Genomic DNA, 10,504 nt, shown 5'->3' with positions numbered 1-10,504 from the left:
CCTCTCCCCCACTGTGATGCAGGAGGCCAACTAGGTCACGTCCACCATGGCCACGCCTAGCCAGCAACCGGGCAGAGAACCTCTTGCTAAAATTTTTGAAGCCTACCCCTGGGTAGCATGTTTAACTCCAGTCATTCAGTACAGTTACATGTCTGAATAGAGCTTCTCCTGGGAGAAATTTTATATTTTAGTAATCTTTGAAGGAGATGGGCAGTTTAGAAACATGGAATACAGGCAGGCAGGCAGAGATCCAATTCTTTTTCTCTCTGTCTCAAATATTATAAATATACAAATATAATCTGTATTAATTAGTTTGACTGAATGAACTTTAATCAAGTTTAGCTGTTGTATTAACCTTCCCTACTTTCTGCGGTGTAATTCTCTGCATTTCGAAAGAGGAAGATTGGGCCCTGTCCTATTCTTAAAGAAAGTCTGTATAAGAATAATTTGTTGGGAAGCAGAAGGCCCTGAGACAATGTAGTTTTTTTTCTTTTTGTCAGAATTGCCTTATTTTTCTGCAGCGAATTGATTTTGTATGTATTTGTATGCTGTTTGCAATCAGTTAAATTGCTAATGAGCCACTAGCTATACCTGCAAAGGTACTTTTTTCAAGCTGAGTAACACCTCACAGGAAGAGCTGATGAAGCACAACACAACTCATCGATACTAGCCTGCTAATAATTTCAATGAAACAGTCAATAGCACTCTGATGGATGTTTTCTTCATTGTCCTTATCTGTCTTATATTAGCTTCACTCTCCGTTAGTCCTTCACCTGCCATCTGAGGGTATATTGAAAAGATAAAAGGAGTGGAAACACAGTATTAACTCTAATTTGTTCAATGTGGTCTTTAAAATATTTCTGTGTGCATGGATGTAGTATTCTGAATTAAATAATAATTAACTGAAGTATTTTATGTTGGAGAGAGAGACAAATGGAAAAGAAAGGAAAGGAAAGGAAAGGAAAGGAAAGGAAAGGAAAGGAAAGGAAAGGAAAGGAAAGGAAAGGAAAGGAAAGGAAAGGAAAGGAAAGGAAAGGCAATGAGATAACTTTTTTTTAATTTAACAAATAAATAAATCCTGCAGATTTAAAAATTAAAATCCTGTAAGTTCAAAAAATGTCCTCCTTGGTAGGGATGTCTGTATTCATCTAAACATTGATATACCTGTTTTTTTGTACACTTCTTTTATGAACATATTGTACAAAATATCTAAGTTTAAGAATGACAAATGCTATCAGACCCCATATAATGCAGGATCTCTCTTGACACACCCAGCTTCCAAAAAAACAGTACCTCCCATCATCCAGAAATGCCTGGATTATGAGTCCCTGTGTTTAGTCACTCAGGCCCTGGTCATCTTGCACCTGGACTACTGCAATGAGCTATAAATGGGGCTATCCTTGAACAGTATTCAGAAGCTACAGCTGGCATAAAATGCAGCTGTGTGGACAATTCTTGGACAATATCATACCTGAGTTGCGAGAACTGCATTGGTTGCCAGTTTGCTTCCAGATCCAATTCAAGGTGTTGGATTATCAGCTTTAAAGACTTATTTCATGGAGCCTGATTATCTGAGGAACGATCTCATCCTTTTGGGATTGGCCTACCCTACCCATGCTGGCAGAAGGGACATGCTGAAAACTCAATTGATCAAGGAATTCCAGGTGGCAATATTGAGACCTGACATATTCACTATATATTGTTGTGGTTGCAAAGTCGTGTCTTACCCATCGCGATTCCATGGACAAAATTCCTCCAGGCCTTCCTGTCTTCTACTTCCCCCGGAGTCCATTTAAGCTCACGCCGACTGCTTCAGTGACTCCATCCAGCCACCTCATTCTCTGTCGTCCCATTCTTCTTTTGCCCTCAATCTTTCCCAACATTAGGCTCTTCTCCAGTGAGACCTTCCTTCTCATTAGGTGGCCAAAGTATTTGAATTTCATCTTCAGGATCTGGCCATCTAAAGAGCAGTCAAGGTTGATCTCCTCTAGGACTGATCGGTTTGATCACCTTGCAGCCCAAAGGACTCGCAAGACTCCTCTCCAGCACCATAGTTCAAAGGCCTCAATTTTTTGGCGCTCAGCCTTTCTTATGGCCCAACTTTCATAGCCATACATTGCAACTGGGAAAACCATAGCCTTGACTATACACACTTTTGTTGGCAGGGTGATGTCTCTGCTTTTTAGAATGCTGTCTAGATTTGTCATGGCTTTCCTCTCCAGTAGCAAGTGTCTTAATTTCTTGGCTGCAGTCCCCATCTGCAGTGATCTTGGAACCCAGGAAAATAAAATCTGTCACTACCTTCATTTCTTCCCCATATATTTGCCAGGAATATTCATTATACATATATCACTATATAAATATTCACTGATATTTGAATGTACTAATACTCTGTTGTAGTTTGTGTACATCTATTTACCAAGCCTATGACATGAGTGAATGCAGGCAAGCTCAACCTAAGGGACAGAGAAGAGTTTGAGCGAAGCTTGGCACAGATGCAAATTATCAAAAATTCTGAAATGTTAAAGCAAAGATAATTATTTTAAATGCGCTGGACATGCTACCATCTTCAAATCTTGACATCCCTCAGACTTTATTGGAGGTCATGACTACTTTACTTTTCTGAAGCGAAATGCATTGGTTGAATGAATGTCATGCGAACATTCTTTCCTTGAGCTTAAAGCAGCAATCCTATATCCATTTACTTGGATGTTATTTCTGATTGAGATCCAATTTCAAGGGCGCTGAATCCTCATGACCACGAGGAGAGAGTAGGGAACAGATAGAGAATTAAGGATTTATTTGTGCCCCTTTGTCTAAGACAGAGGTGGGGAACTATGGCCCCTTTATGACTTGTGGACTTTAATTCCCAGAATTCCTGAGGAATTCTGAGAGTCGAAGTCAGGGGTGGGCTGCTGGGGGTTCGCCAGGGTTCGGGAGAACCTCTAGCTAAGATTCTGTGCAGTTCAGAGAACCCCCAAATCCCACTCCTGGCTGGCCCTGTCTACCCCTCTCCACTCCTCCCAGGAGTCCCCAAAGGGCCCGTTTTGGATGCAGGTAAGTGCAGGGTGTGTTGGAGTCTCAGGGAGAGTGAAAAACGGGCCTGCCACAAGTATGGGAAGGTCTCCAGAGGACCTCTGGAGCCTGGGGAGGCCATTTTCACCCTCCCAGAGACTCAAGGAAAGCCTCCGGAGCCCAGGGAGGGCAAAAACGCCCCCATCCCATGGTGCAGGAGGCCAACTAGGCCACGCCCACCATGGCCACACCCACCCAACAACCGGGCAGAGAACCCCTTGCTAAAATTTTTGAAGCCCATCCCTGGTTGAAGTTCACAAGTCATAAAGCAGCCATAGTTCCCCATCCCTGGTCTAAGAGATAGCTAATCATATGTGATTTTTCTCTGCCTTTCTTCTCAGATACAGAAACACAGACACGCACAATACTTTACACAATACACAGTACGTTTGTGAATAAACATGCCTCATATTGCACATTTAATTGGTGCAACCTCGTATTCCATTGTACTTTCTCTCAACTGAAAAATGAGGAAGGAAAATAGGATAAACCGATAAATGCGGTTAATGTTACTATCCTTGGAGAAACAGCAGAATGCCAATGAGTTTAATAAATTGTTCTGTTTTAGGGAGTACAAAGATATTCTTATAGTCATGTTTATATTGCTGTATTTATCGCAGAGGTCCTATGGATTGGAAGATCTATGAATAAGGCCTCTTCTGCATTGAAAAACAGGTTTCTTCATTGTTTGCTTATTTAAATTCACTTGGGAAGCACTATCTAATAAGCTGCACATTCTCAGCAAGAAAAACCCCTTTGATGAAATTTAATGACTTGATGCCACCCATTTGAATTGAGACAAACTGATAGCGGGATACTGAAGCTGTGAAAAGTACTGTTCATTACAAAAGATACCATGTACCAAACCTCATCTACATGTAAAAATGAGTTCCTTGCCTTTCTTGACAAAATGCCATTTTTAAAAGGGGGGGGGAGGAGCGGGGGTAGAGCAGAAAGGACAAAGTAAAGTTGTAAGGGGGCATGGTGGTGCAGCAGCTTAATGATGCTGGACTTGTTGGCCAGAGATGGTTGACAACCTGGCAATTCAAGCCCATGACAATGTGTGACCTAGCGAGTGTCTTTTGCTCCTAGCTCCTGCCTGCAGTTTGAAAGCATGTAAAAATGCGAGTAGATAAATAGGTACCACTTTGGTGTGAAAAGCTAGTATTATTCTGTGCAGAAGCAGAAGATAGCATCAGACCTGTCCAGATGCAAGACAAGGTTGGCGGAAATAAGCCCAGATGGCCCAACATTCGCCGAATGCTGTTAGCCAGGTGTGCAAAGTTAGTTCATCCCTCTGTGGTGTTCTGTGGATAGTGTGCATGTATGAACAAAATTAACCAGCAATCTTAGGCTGTCAGAACTAATCTGTGGTAAAAAGCATTGTAGACTTCCCTGGCTATGTACGCCATATGCTAAATAAATAAATTAATAATAAAGACAATTGTGATGAGATGAAATTATGAGAAGAGACAAAAAAAATTCTAAAGAAGAAAAAATTGTGTATAAAGCAGTGAATGGATAAGAATGGATGAAGTATCTGTCTTCAGTGTTTCCCACTTCATCCTCCTGGCCTCCCCATCCTTTTTCTAACTACTGCTTAGCCACTGGCCTGAATTCTCTCTTGTTTATTCTGTTTTTCCCATGTTTCCTATTTATTCTTCTTTCATTTTTAATCCTAATTTTATTTTTAATCCTAATTAAAGAGAAGTAAAATAAAATGTTCATTTTTAAAAATTATTTCATCTTTCAGTTTTCAGAAACCTTGGACTATTACTGGATGGGGAAATTATTTATACACATGGATGTGCTTAAAAACGAAAACGCAGAAAAAAGTCCCTTGTGGTAGCATATTCTTCCACCTTTCTACTAGTTTTTTTGTTTTTTTTGTTTTTGCTGTGCTCCATAATCCACTGCACAGAGGAACAACACAATCCAGATTCTTGGAAAGGATAGATTGGGAAAATAAGAAATTAAGTGAGATGGCAAGAATCACTGAACACAGGAAAGAGTTTATCCAGAATTTCTTCTGAGTGCTTACTTTCTTAATAATATCTGGAAGTGGTGATTTACATTGCAGTGATTCTACACACACACACACACACACACACACACACACTTGTTCCTGTTTAAAAGTCACTAGAGTTAATACATGTCAGTAATAATAATAATAATTGTTGTTGTTACAAAGTTGTGTCTGACTCATCGTGACCCCATGGACAACGTTCCTCCAGGCCTTCCTGTCCTCTACCATCCCCCAGAGTCCATTTAAGCTCACGCCGACTGCTTCAGTGACTCCATCCAGCCACCTCATTCTCTGTCGTCCCATTCTTCTTTTGCCCTCAATCTTTCCCAACATTAGGCTCTTCTCCAGTGAGTCCTTCCTTCTCATTAGGTGGCCAAAATATTTGAGTTTCATCTTCAGGATCTGGCCTTCTAAAGAGCAGGCAGGGTTGATCTCCTCTAGGACTGACTGGTTTGATTGCCTTACAGTCCAAGGGACTCGCAGGAGTCTTCTCCAGCACCATAGTTCAAAGGCCTCAATGCTTTGGTGCTCAGCCTTTCTTATGGTCCAAATTTCACAGCCATACATTGCAACTGGGAAAACCATAACCTTGACTATATACACTTTTGTCAGGAGAGTGATGTCTCTGCTTTTTAGTATGCTGCCTAGATTTGCCATAGCTTTCCTCCCCAGGAGCAAGCGTCTTTTAATTTCTTGTCTGTAGTCCCCATCTGTGGTGATGTTAAATAAATAAAATCTGTCACTACCTTCTTTCCCATCTATTTGCCATGAATTGATCTTAGTTTTCGTAAAGTTGAGTTTCAAGCCAACTTTTGCACTCTACATTCAGCTGCATCAAGAAGCTCTTTAGTAATAATTAGTGAGCACCTAATTGGTGTGTACATGCTGGAAGAATACAAGTCTTCATGTCAGAATGGAATGGTAAGAACCAGTGGTGGGTTTCAAAATTTTTTACTACAGGTTCTGTGGGTGTGACTTGGTGGGCGTGGCAGGGGAAGGATACTGTAAAATCTCCATTCCCTCCCCACTCCAAGGGAAGGTTACTGCAAAATACCCATTTCCTCCCGATCAGCTGGGACTTGGGAGGCAGAGAATAGATGAGGGTGGGGCCAGTCAGAGGTGGTATTTACCGGTTCTCCGAACTACTCAAAATTTCCACTACCAGAACTGGTCAGAACCTGCTGAAACCCGCCTCTGGTAAGAATTTTGCGCCTTGAATGGGAGTAGAAATCATTAAGACATTTGGCTAGCCCTATCTTAAATTGAAGCCTAGCTGTCCTACAGATATCATTCTTAAATCTTTAGTAATAATTAATAAATAAATCATTATTTAGCAATGCTAAATAACATGTGAGCCTAACAACAATATTCAAGTCTTGTATCAGGCAAATAGTCAACCTAGCATGTCCTTCCCAGGATATGGTATTCAATTTCACTTTCTTTGAAATTTTCCATTCCCCTTGCAAAAAATTATTTTTTAAAAAAATTGTCATTAAGTATTTTCTATTTATTCTAGGTTATTGTTTTGGATGGGGCAATCTCTACGTTTCTTTATTTCTGCAAAAGTTGTGATTACTTCAAGATGGCTGAATATTGGATTTTTTTTTCCTTACTGTATTATTGTATTATCATATAGTCATAGATTTATAGGGTTAGAAGAGACCATTCAGGACAAAAAAAAAATCCAATTGCCTGTCCTGGACAAAAATCCACATTAAAACATCCATGACAGATGGCTGTCTGGCCTCTGCTTGAAGAGGTGGAAACCAATTGGTTCCACTGTCAAAGTCCTCTATTAGAATTATTTTTTTTCTTAATAGTCAACTGGTTCTGCCCTTTGGGATGATAAAGAACAGGCTTTAGCATTCTTCTGTGTGACATCTTTTCATAGAGTGCATTTGCAAAGTTCTACCATATCCTATCTTAATTTATTTTCTCAGTGCTAAGAATCCTGGTTCTTAAGATATCTCCTCTTAGTTTCGAATCAAGCTGTGTAGTGGTTCAGATTCAAATGAGAAAAGGTGATGTGGAGATCCATTTTACCTTCAGCCTCTCCTTAAATATATAGACCATGCAGTGGCAGCCATGAGAATACAGAACAAGAGACAGCCTTTTATGCCCACAACATCTTCCTCATTTGTAACACCCAATCAACCTCACTGAACATGTAATAACATGTTTGAATCCTTAAAAGCATTGTGTTTAGACCTGGAAGTAACACTGAAGGTGAAATAATAATTTCCTGTGATTTAGAAACTCTTCTTTTTTAATGCAATTTATAACTGCATATGTCTTTTCTGCGGCCACATCACATTGCTAATTCATCTTCAGTCTGTAATGAATTCATCCCCAAGAACATCTTACTTACAGGTATTACCGCCAAGGCAGGTATTCAGTGTTTGAGGCCTGGATATTTGTTTATTGTGTTCTAAATAAAGACTATGTATATCTTCTCCCTGTAAACTTTCATTCTGGTATCATATCTCTCTTATAAAGATAGCTTTGATTGTTATACATCTACTAAACTAATACCTATTGCACCAGATAGTTGCACCCAACTCCAAACTGAAGTCTTCCTTTGGGAAATCTAAAGCTTTGTGAATCTCCATAAGGTTGCAAAATGAAGAGATACAACTTGTTTGCTTTTTACTAAGTGGAAAAAGCCATCTGTGGGGCATAAAATGAAAGCACATCAGAGGTGGTGTTCAGCAGGTTCTGACCAGTTCTGGAGAACCAATAGCGGAAAGTTTGAATAGTTCAGAGAACCGGTAAATATCACCTCTGACTGGCCCCACCCCCATCTATTCTCTGCCTCCCGAATTCCAGTTGATCGGGTGAAAATGGGGATTTTGCAGTAACCTTCCCCTGGAGTGGGGTGGGAATGGAGATTTTACAGTATCCTTCCCCTGCCACGCCCACCAAGCCACACCCACAGAACCGGTAGTAAAAAAATTTGAATCCCACCAATGAAGCTCATGGATAGCGGTGTTATGCTGTAAAACCTTTACATGTTTTATTTCTTAAGAATGTAGATAATTTATTTATTTCTTGGATAAATTGAATGAAAATTAAAGGTTACCACCTTTAAAGCGCTCCATGGCTTAGGACCTGGTTACTTACAGGACCGCATTCTGCCGCCGTTTTCCTCCCACCGACCGACACGCTCCCACAGAGAGGGCCTCCTCAGGGTGCCGTCGGCCAAACAATGTCGACTGGCGATCCCCAGGGGGAGAGCCTTCTCTGTGGGAGCTCCTGCCCTACGGAATGAATTGCCCCCGGACATACGAAGGATCCCCGACCTCCGCACCTTCCATCGTGCTCTGAAGACCCTATTATTTCAGCAAGCCGGTCTGATGGGATAAATGATTTTAAATTGGGTTTTAAAAGTGGTTTAAAATGGTTTTAATTGGAAGTTTTAATTTTGGCCAAAGATTGAATTGTTTTAATATGTTTTTTAAATTTTGTCTTGTATGTTGTTTTCTCATGGCTGTTCACCGCCCTGAGTCCTTCAGGAGAAGGGCGGTATACAAATATAATAAAAACTAAAACTAAAAAAAATGAAACTAAATTGCATTGAGCCTGTTTGGTTTAGTGGTTAAGACGCCAGACTAGAAACCAGGGGACGATGGATTCAAGTCCCACCTTAGCTCAGAAAGCCCGCTCACTGGCTGACTTTGGGCCAGTCACTCTCTCTCTCATCCCAACTCACTTCAGAGGGTTGTTGTTGTTGTGGGGAAAATAGGAGGAAGTTGTGTTGGATATGCTTGCCACCTTCAATTATTTGTAAAAAATAGTAATAATAATAAAGGCAAGATACGAACAAACAAAGAAGCAAGCAAATAAATAAATAAAATTGTTCTCTTTACCAAAAAGATAAACTCTAAACTGCAGATAGGTCAATTCAGGAAACAGCTTTTTAAAAATCAGCTTTTACTTCTTGGATGAGCGTGCAGAACAGAGCTCATGTTTTGGGAAAGTGCAAGTACTACAAAGAAGGCTTTACATCACACACCTCCCCTTAAGAAAGGCACTTGACAGGAGACGCCCAGAGGTTTTTCGGCTAGGCACTTTGGTTGCACAGCCTTGTTGTACTAGACTCTGTTCATTACAGCTTTCTGATCCGCTGACAGTGCCCTCATTACACAAAGTCTTCCAGCGCTGATGGAATAAGCCTGGGTGAGAAAAAAAAGATGAGCATGGATGGGCAGTCACGATGTTTAATGCAAGCGAAGCTCTTAAAGACTGCAATGTGCTTTTTTTTTAAAAAAAAAATCTGGGTTGTGTATGTTATTATGTGACACGCACAAAGAGAATTGCTGCAGTCCTAAATAGTGCTTTCTTCAGGCAAAAAGAGGATGTCCTTGTAATTCTTTTCATCTAACTGGTCACAGGAGAGCTGTTCTGTCTCCTAAGATCAGCCCTTCTCTGATTCTTCCCCTTGTCGCCTTAATTCATTAGCTGACAGCTTGCATCCTTTCTTCTGCGTTCGGCCTTTCACCTGCATAATTCTTTCTGGGCTTCTGTTTAAAATTTACTGATCTTGGTCAAGCGTAATCTAATCTTATCTCCCTCGCAAGATCCTTTATGCTGGGTTGAATAGATTTTTGTCTCTTTTAACATTATCTTACAAAAGAAATTCTCTCTTCCTTGAGGAACCCTGAACACAGCCTAAACTAATATAGATAAATGGGCTGGAAATGAATTATTTATCAAAGCACAGAGACATTTTTTTATATATATAAAAGGGTAATAACTAGAAATTATTGTCCATCGATGCAAAAGTCCATTGTCACTTTTTAAACCCCTACCTAGAGCAGGTCTTTCTTTTTTCTCCCCTTGCATGGTTTTACACAAAGCAAGTATTGCTTGTAGCCCAAAGCAAAGCTTCCCTTTTGCAGAACACAGGTTAATGTAATGGAGACTTGTGAAAGCCATCACTGGAAATCTGCACACTAGGCTACAATTTAATTAACATTGCTTAAAAGCAGTAATAGCAATAGCACTTAGACTTATATACTGCTTCACAGTGCTTTTACACCCTTCCCTAAGCAGTTTACAGAGTCAACATATTGCCCCTAATAATCTGGAAGGATTCGGAAGGCTTCGGAAGGATGGAAGGCTGAATCAACCTTGAGCCTGGTGAAATTTGATTGGCCAAATTGCAGGCAGCCAGCAGTTAGCAAAAGTAGCACAAATGGCATGCAGGAAAATCTCTAGATTGTAGTCTAGAGTCTATGCCCATGATGGCAAACCTATGGCAGGCATGCCACAGGTGGCACACAGAGCCATGTCACCTGGCATGCCAGCTCAGCTCTGGTGTGCATGCGTGCCGGCTGGCTGATTTTCGGGTCTTTTGGGCCCACCAGAAGTAGGGAAACAGGCTGTTTCCTGCCTCCAGAGGGC

Source organism: Pantherophis guttatus, chromosome 2, assembly GCF_059756535.1.
Source record: "Pantherophis guttatus breed Tessera chromosome 2, ASM5975653v1, whole genome shotgun sequence".
Lineage (NCBI taxonomy): Eukaryota > Metazoa > Chordata > Lepidosauria > Squamata > Colubridae > Pantherophis > Pantherophis guttatus.
This window is presented reverse-complemented; position numbering follows the sequence as displayed.